Source organism: Rutidosis leptorrhynchoides, chromosome 4, assembly GCF_046630445.1.
Source record: "Rutidosis leptorrhynchoides isolate AG116_Rl617_1_P2 chromosome 4, CSIRO_AGI_Rlap_v1, whole genome shotgun sequence".
NCBI lineage: Eukaryota > Viridiplantae > Streptophyta > Magnoliopsida > Asterales > Asteraceae > Rutidosis > Rutidosis leptorrhynchoides.
Window position 1 is genome coordinate 231,533,883 of NC_092336.1, and position 9,849 is coordinate 231,543,731.

The window sequence follows — 9,849 nt, forward strand, 5'->3', positions numbered from 1 at the left end:
AATTTTATCTCTATGTATGGGATGTATATTGAAATATGAAATCTTGTGGTTTATTATTATGATTTAATAATATATAGGTTAAACCTATAACTCACCAACATTTTTGTTGACGTTTTAAGCATGTTTATTCTTAGGTGATTTTTAAGAGCTTCCGCTGTTGCATACTAAAATAAGGACAAGATTTGGAGTCCATGCTTGTATGATATTGTGTAAAAACTGCATTCAAGAAACTTATTTTTGATGTAATATATTCTTAATGTAAATCATTATGTAATGGGCGTGTGTAAACGGTATATTTTAGATTATCATTATCTGATAATCTATGTAATGCTTTTTAAACCTTTATCGATAAAATAAAGGTTATGGTTGTTTTAAAAATGAATGCAGTCTTTGAAAAACGTCTCATATAGAGGTCAAAACCTCGCGACGAAATCAATTAATATGGAACGTTTATAATCAATATGAACGGGACATTTCAATAACCTGGTGTAATCATTAAACAAAGTATTAAAACCTTGTTACAGTTCGAATCCCTAATTAGTTGGAATATTTGACTTCGGGAATAAGGTTAATTTGACGATCATTTTATAATTATGACCGATGGACTATTATGGACAAAAGATAGGTATCAAATAAATCTAGGACAAAGGACAATTAACCCAGATAAATAAATTAAAATTAAAACGTCAAACATCATGATTACGGAAGTTTAAATAAGCATAATACTTTTATTTCATATTTCATCGTACCTTTATTTACTGTCATTTTAATTACTGCAATTTACTTTATCGTAATTTAAATTCTGTCATTTATATTATCGTCATTTATCTTTACGCTTTATTTAAAATCGACAAACCGGTCATTAAACGGTAAAAACTCTCCCTTTTATATATTATTATTACTATATATAATTATATATATATATATATATATATATATATATATATATAATATATAAGTATAGTTGTTAAAAATATAGCGTTAAAATCAGCTAGCTCCCTGTGGAACGAACCGGACTTACTAAAAACTACACTACTCTATGATTAGGTACACTGCCTATAAGTGTTGTAGCAAGGTTTAGGTATATCCCATCTATATAAATACATAAAACTTGTATCATATTACGCCGTATTTCATATTAAAAATAATACTATTTCGTACTACACCTCGCACACATCAAGTTTTTGGCGCCGCTGCCGGGGACTCGGTGAAAAACGCTATATTTTTGTAAACTATATTTTTGTAAAAATATATTATTTCTTATTTCATAAAAATATTTTGTATTTATAATTTGGGTTATAAAAAAATAAAATCTGAAACTGCGATTTTGAACCTGCAATCATCTGAATCTACTTTACTCCACACTCGCGGAGCTTTTGGGCAGAAAATATCCGCACTCGCGGAGCCTGCCAGACTGAAACTTAATACAACATTAATTACACAGTTAGGGCTTTAGTTTTATTATTATTATTAATTAATTAAGATTAGGTTTTAATTAAATATTAATTAGTTTTAGTCTTTAATTAAATTTGTATTTTTAAGTTTTAATTAGTTTTATTAATTTATAAAATTAATACTTTTATAAAATAATAATATAAAAATAATATTTTTATAAAATTTGTATTTTTATCATTTTAGTTATAATTTGTATTTTTATCGTTCGTAATTAGTTTTAAGGCTAGTTTTTACCGTAGTTATTTCTAGATTTTTAGGCATTGCCGTAAAATCCCTTAAGTGCATTTTTTCTTTAGATTAAGATTTAGACGCTTTAGAATTTTACGACGTCGCTTATCGCTTTAGTTTTAAATAGACTTTAGTACCTAATTAAGTTATTGCCGTTTTGGATATAGAATTCCTTTAAGCTTCAATACCTTTAGACGCAAGTTTTAATATTTAGTTTTTAGAATTCTAAGTTTCGACGCTTTATTTTCTTATTTTTATTTTTCGACTGTTTGTTTTTCGACGTTTTTCGACGCACTCTTTTTCTTCCTCTTATTTCTCGACGCTCTAGTTTTTAGGACATAGATTTTATCTTCAAAATTTCGACGAAAAATTATTTTAAGCGGTTAAATTGATAGACATCCAAAATTTTCTGATTCGTAGTAATAGTTGGATTTATTAGTGTCGAGTTTTGGGCTTCCGATTTAAAGGGTCCTGGCTACCTGCTGCATCTATTGGCTATTCAAAACGTGGACAAAATCAGAAAAGTCTATTAATTTGATAACTTATATAATTTTTTTTATAACTAATAGGATATTCAGTGAATGCACCGAGCAAAACGTTCACCACCTTTCATACGTTCACCACCTGTAACTCTATCAAGACATCTAGCCAATATTGTCGCCGTTAAATCAGAATCCTCTAGTGATTCGTATTCAACAAATTCAATTATGAAAGTAACGGAACCTCTAAGTATGGAAGATCGAATGAGAGCCACACACACGGGCCAAGGTCACGCCATTGTTAAGCCAGACATTAATGCGCCAGATTATGAAATCAAAGGACAAATCCTACACATGGTAACTAATCAATACCAATATAGTGGTACGCCAAAAGAAGATCCAAATGAACATCTTCGAACCTTTAATAGGATCTGTACTCTATTCAAACTTAGAGAAGTTGAGGATGAACAAATCTATCTCATGTTGTTTCCCTGGACTTTAAAGGGAGAAGCCAAAGATTGGTTAGGATCGTTACCTGAAGGGGCGATTGACACATGGGATGTTTTAGTTGAGAAATTTCTTAAAAGATTCTTTCCGGCATCTAAAGCCGTGAGACTTTAAGGAGAAATTGTTACGTTCGCGCAAAAGCCAAATGAAACTTTATATGAAGCGTGGACAAGATTTGAAAAGTTGATGAGAGGATGTCCTCAACATGGCTTAGACACCTATCAAATAGTACAAATATTCTACCAAGGATACGATATTACCACATAAAAAGACATCGACACAGCAGCTGGTGGTTCCATTATGAAGAAAACCGCAACCGAAGCTCACAAGATAATTGATAATACAGCCTCCCACTCTCATGAGTGGCATCAGGAAAAAGATATATTTCATTCATCTAAAGCGGCTAGAGCCGATTCTATCCATGACTTTGATTCCGTTTCCGCAAAAATAGATGCTTTCGAGAGACGAATGGAAAAGATGAATAAAGATATTCACGCAATACAAATCAGCTGTGAGCAATTCGGTGGACCACACTTAACGAAAGATTGTCACATTGAGCAAACGATGAAACAACGAGAGAATGTTTCCTACATGAACCAAAGGCCGGGAAATAATTATCAAAATAATTATCAACCGCCAAGGCCAAACTTCAATTGATATTAAAACATTCTTTACAATCCAAATGGACCCAACAATAACTCGTATAACCAACAAGGTCCAAATAACCAACCAACTTAAAACAACACTTTCAATCAACAAAGACCTGGATTGTATAAACTACCATAACAAACCGAAGAGAAAAAGCCAAATCTTGAAGAAATGATGACAAAGCTAATGGAATCTCAAACACAATTTATTACATCTCAAACCCAAACAAATGAGAGGTTTGATCAGTCATTAAGAACTCAACAAGCTTTCATTTTGAATCTAGAAAAACACGTAGGTACTCTTGCTAGCATGATGAGTGAGAGGGAACAAGGAAAGTTACCGAGTGATACTGAAGTAAATCCTCGAAATGAGAATGTTAATATGGTATCAACGAATTCTGAAAAAACATCATCAGAAGATGAGAAGGTTTTCGATGTGAGTAACAATGAAGAAGTTACAACACCACCACCACCACCACCACCACCCGAGTATGTAAAGCCAGTGGTGGCACCATACAGACCAACCAACCCATTTCCAAGAAAAGGAGTTGAGTATGAGCAAGTGATAGGTAATAAAGTTTGTGATACCTCTGGACAGAAGAAGAAGAATAAAAAAATACAAGAAACAAAAACCATAAAAATAAACCCGGTGAAGACAGTTCCACCAAAACTTCCAGCCAGTTTGGGTGATCCGGGTAAATTTATTGTTCCTTGTCTACTTAATGATTATGTCATGTATGATGCACTAGCAGATTTAGGTGCGAGTCTGAGTATTATGCCTCTTTCGTTATATAAGAGATTAGGAGTAGGTGAGTTAAGTCCAACGGAAATGAGTGTTCGACTCTTCGATCAAATCATTAGGCACCCAGTTGTAATTGCTGACAACCTACCCGTTCAAGTGGGTAATTTAACCTTTCTAGTTGAATTTGTTGTTATTGACATAGAAGAGGAGTCAAACATTCCTCTAATTTTAGGTTGACCATTCTTAGCATCCACCGGGGCGTTTATTGATGTAACAGAAGGTAGAATGACACTTAGTAATGGTGAAAAATAGATCACCTTTGTGAATCGAAAGTCTAAATCTCCACCAACCAAAACCGTTGAACCAATAAAAATGATTGGTAAAAACCATATTGTTTTACCAGCTCCAACGGTAGTGCTTAACAATAATAAAACGCCTAAGTGTGGGGAAAATGAAATAACACCTAATGATGACCTGATAACAAAGAACCCCGTTGTTGATACGAAATTAAATGACCCCGTTATTAACATTTCAATGAAGAAACTTATTAAATAGATTCGCGTTGCTAGAACCAAGGGGAACTCTAAGTTATGTAACCGGTTAGTATCCAATCTATCGCCTAAAGAAAAGGCGAAACTAGTTGAATTTGTGAATATTACACAGGAATCTGACCAATGGCTTAAAGCAAAAGTCACAGATATGCAAGTTGATTATGGTCCAAGAGAAATTGACGATGAAGTTAATCACAATTTCGACACCACAGCTACCTAAGTGTGGGGAGATTCAAATGTTCTAAAAAGAAAATGCTGTCTAGAGTTAGTTGTTCTGTTCTCGTGTAGTTCCGAGAATGGAATCTGATTCGTCTTTTCCACTAGCAAACAATAAAGAACTAGTTTTCTCCCCTCATTCTAAATTTTTTGTTTTATAGGTTTTATATGAAATTTATATGCATTTTTAAATTTAAGTTTTGTGTGAATTTAAAAACAAAATTTACTTTATTTCATTAAGTTTAAAAAAATGATTTCTAAAATTCGTCGTAAGTTAAAGACTAGGTCATGGAACCGAAATTGCTTTACCCAAGGACGGGGCGAAAAATTTTGTTATCATTATTTTAATATTATTGATCTAAAGTATGCCAAAAATATTATATGAACGTGGGGTTATATACCAAACTTCAAAAATATATATTATATATGTTTGTAGTTTATCTTATGTATAAAACAGGGTAAAACAGCGCACTTTCAAAGACTGACATTAAGTTCAGCAAAAGCTACTAATTTTAACGACAAGACGTAAAATATCAAATGTGATATAAAACAATATGTTTGCAAACTCGGTATTTTTAATCATTTTTCTACACTAATCACCCTCATTAATTTAAATTTTTACTAATTTCTTGCAAATGAGGGCATTGCAAGATCTCAAGTGTGGGGAAGGGTTATAAATTCTCTCAGGTTTACACTTAGTTTAATTGAAAAATTTTTAACTAAATGAATTCAAAATCATGTTTATACATATTTATGAACGATAAAACTAGGTTATAATACCGAAATTATTGTTACCTCGGAGAGAACATAAATGAAGAAACAACCCAAAACGCTTGAATTCATTTAAAATGGAATAAAGGAGAATAAAAAGGCAAAGAAAAGAATAAATAAAAGCTAAGTGTGGGAAGAATTTACCAAGTTCTTCAAAACATATATCACATACTTGTACAAGATTATTGCAGGTACTTTTGCTTTGGACTAAACTAATCAGTTTTACCCGATTTACTGTAATATATTTGAAAGAAAGGTGGATCTACATGATGAATCAATTCCATCATTAAAAGGAAGTAAAGTCTTCCGAAAAAGACACGCGCTTCTTGATTTAGGTCAGGAAGTTGTCGTCCAGACCAGCTGTAGGTTGACGAAAAATCTAAAAAAGTCATCTCTAAAATCAGCAGGAAATCCACGGACTTCAGCATCAAACAGGGTCGCCAAGTGGTCAGACTTATCCGAACCATGAGAGGATCTGTCTAGTAAAATGGTAAGGGCGCCGTGCAAATTAGCTTGATAAGACTAATGAATCAGACCCCCAGAAAGGATAATCTCCTTAAAGATTTAAAATCAGCTTTTAAGACTGATATTACTCAATCCTTGAGATTGACTTTAAAGATTGAGAATTACAAACTCATAGAATTCGATGATATCTAAACTCGAGCTTGAACGAGAAAATATTTTGATCAAATTAAAACCGATTTGTTTTCTGAAAACCTATTTTCAATGCGTTCATTACCATTGAACGTAAAATCCTAAGTATTCACCGAAATTCATTAGGTCACCTGAACCAAATCGGGTGTCAACCGTAAGAACGGTGGTTACATAGCATGGTTGAAGACAGGACCTTGTGCCAGACCGAAAAACTATAGGGTGATCTTTACTATTGCTCCTACAAAGGATAGTAATTGCATCCGACACGTTGTGGACCATGAACATCTGCATGTCATTAGACATTGCCTTAACAGTTGCTTGTTCATCACTTTCCTTTACAACCGGACGGTAGTTTACCGAAAGGTAATATACGGAGCAAGTAAACTGGACGTGTGCTTTCTGAATACAAGGTTAGCAAGTGGGTGACACAAAACCTCAAGTTTTGAGCTAAAATTTTAAAATCTGAAACCTACGCAACCCACAAAAACATTTTGCAAACACCGGTGAAGGGTTATTTCAGAAAACTTATCTAGGGTAAAAGCTAGAATGAATTTTCAAAAGATCAAATGTTTTCATAAAGATCCAATTTCCTTAAAGGATCTACATTTTCATAGTCATGTGGAACTGTAAACCACATCGTTACTATCATTGTTTATACCGCCGTATTAAAATCACTGATGTATAAAGTGTGAGAATAAAAAAGTGATTCGAGTGAAGTGTGATTTAATTTCAAGTTCTGTATTGCTTGAGGACAAGCAACGTTCAAGTGTGGGGATATTTGATAATGTTAAAAAGGAACATATATTTAGTATCAATATCCTTCCAATATGTAAAGCTTTTAGTTGTAATTATTCTATTTTTAAGTTGTAATCATTTAAATAAATAAATATGAAGACGAAGCACGAAGATTAAAGAATTGCTGAAAAAGTGCCACTAAAGCTGAAAAAGTGCCACTAAAGTCATAGTGCACTCAAAAGTGCCACTAAAAGTGAGTTAAAGACTTGCGCGAATTTTGGGAGTTAAGGAAAATAATTTTTTGTCCAAATTACAAATCGCGAAACATAAAGTACAAGATATTAAAGAGTACGAAAAGACGTTCGAAAATCTGGAACTGAGACATAAACCGAGCATCAACGCGCGAGACAACGGACCTAAAATTACAAGTCAACTACGCACAAGAATATAATATAATATAGATATAATTATATTATTATATAAAATTATATATATTATATTATATATATATATTAAATTAAGCAGCCGCCCACGTTTTAATCAACATGTGAGCTGATCCAGCTGGCCATGCGATCGTATGGCCAGGAAGCCTATATCTCATCTGATCGCATGAGCCCTAAAGGCTGGCCAAGTCCTATAAATTGCAACATTTTCGGCCGAGTTCAGTGCACCTCTTCACACTCTTCTTTCTTTCTTTCTTTCTTTCTATAATTCATATTTATATTTATATTTATAATTATAATTTTAATTTAAGTTAATAATAATAAGGTTATTGTAAGAAATGTTTTACGGGTTTTAAAAGTCGAAACTCTGTCCGTGTAACGCTACGCGATTAATAACCACTGTAAGCTATGTTCTTCCTTTTTAAATTAATGTCTCGTAACTAAGTTATTATTATGCTTATTTGAGTCAAAGTAATCGTGATGTTGGACTAAATATTAAAACGGGGTTATTGGATTTTGTACCATAATTAGGGTTTGGACAAAAGACCGAACTTCTGGACATTTGACTATGGACCATTAATAGATGGGGGGTATTGTCTAATCGAATGACAACTCATTGGAATCTGTCGAACCTATCTTCAAATTAGTTAATCTAATAATTATTAAATGATTATGCATGTCCTATTTAGTGAGGTTTATACGACATCTTTTACAATCATTTAATTAATTATTCGGGTTGGGTAATTGATTATTCAAACTGATCAAGTGGGTAAATTAATATTCATATCTCATTAAAAAGGGGGTGGATTACATACAAGGGTAATTGGTGTAATTGTTAACAAAGTATTAAAACCTTGGATTTTACGCAGTCGATAACCTGGTGTAATTATTAACAAAGTATTAAAACCTCATTACTGTTTGAATCCCTAATTAGTTGGAATATTTGACTTCGGGTATAAGGTTAATTTGACGAGCATCTTATAATTATGACCGATGGACTATTATGGGCAAAAACCAGATAGGTATCAAATAATCCAGGACAAAGGACAATTAACCCAGAGTAATAAATTAAAATCAAAATGTCAAACATCATGGTTACGGAAGTTTAAATAAGCATAATTGTGTTATTTAATATCTCATCATACTTTTATTTACTGTCATTTTATTTATTGTCACTTTAATTTTGTCATTTATTTTACGCATTTTAATTATCGTCATTTATTTTTACGCTTTATTTAAAATCGACAAATCGGTCATTAAATGGTAAAACCCTCCTTTTATATATTATTATTACTATATATAATTATATATATTTTATATAAATATAGTTGTATAAAAATATAGTACGTAATCACTAGCTCCATGTGGAACGAACCGGACTTACTAAAAACTACACTACTCTACGATTAGGTACACTGCCTATAGTGTTGTAGCAAGGTTTAGGTATATCCCATCTGTAGATAAATAATAAAACTTGTGTAATTTTTATCGTATTTCGTAATAAAAAATATAGTATTTCATACACCTCCGCTGCACACATCAGTATTACTCTATTATTCAGCAATTCTCCCTATATATATATAATAGCTGAATGGATAGTATACATTTAGATATGCTAATGTTTGTTAATGAATAATGAAATTTAGTAATATTTACCTTTTCTTACATTTCTTTTGATTACAAAATTGCAACTCAATGCAAATTTAAGAATTTACCACTGATCGAACAATAGACTCATTTAAACCAAACATTTTATTAGAAAATCTTGTACATATACTACATTGAAAAAGTCAAATACATACAATTTACCATGATAAGTGAACCATCTTTTAAGGTTGTTACTTGTGACGCGCAACTTCAAATACAATCAAATTTGAATTGGACAAATTAGTTTATTGTAAACTACAATGTTCCATTACTAAACAAGATTAAAGAACCTACACATCGAACGATAAATGTATTCGATTACGATAGTTATTTACCAAACATCAACGTCAACTATTAAATACGAACATAATTTACATATCATAATATAAAATTCTTACAGACATGAGTAAATTTACAACATAAATTGTTCTCCGGTGAGGAACTTACAAGTTAACAAAAGATGTACATGTGCAATTCGTACATACACTATAACTACTCCACAAATTAGAGTTAAAGTTGCACTATCAAAAGACTATTGAACCGAATGAGATTGTTAAAGTGGGTGGCCTCCAACCATGACCATGAAAAAACTCCTGAACCGATGGGAGAACCCAATCATACACCTATCACCCACATTGTACCCATTCATACCCACAAAGTTCACCCAGCCTTCTGAAACTAAAAGCTGTTTTTTGGTTACATCTGTGGCCTGTTTTAAGCCCCGCCAATGGAATCTCCCATCCATATCCAAGCATAGATAGGTGCAGTCAGCTT

General features: G+C 32.3%; 1 non-coding gene across 1 annotated transcript; it reads right to left on the reverse strand.

Moving 5' to 3' along the window:
* Positions 1 to 2,774: 2,774 nt before the first annotated feature.
* On the reverse strand, positions 2,775 to 2,881 carry LOC139845861 (small nucleolar RNA R71). The gene has a single exon (XR_011758615.1). It is a non-coding gene; the product is annotated as a small nucleolar RNA R71 (small nucleolar RNA).
* Between the last annotated feature and the right edge of the window lie 6,968 nt (positions 2,882 to 9,849).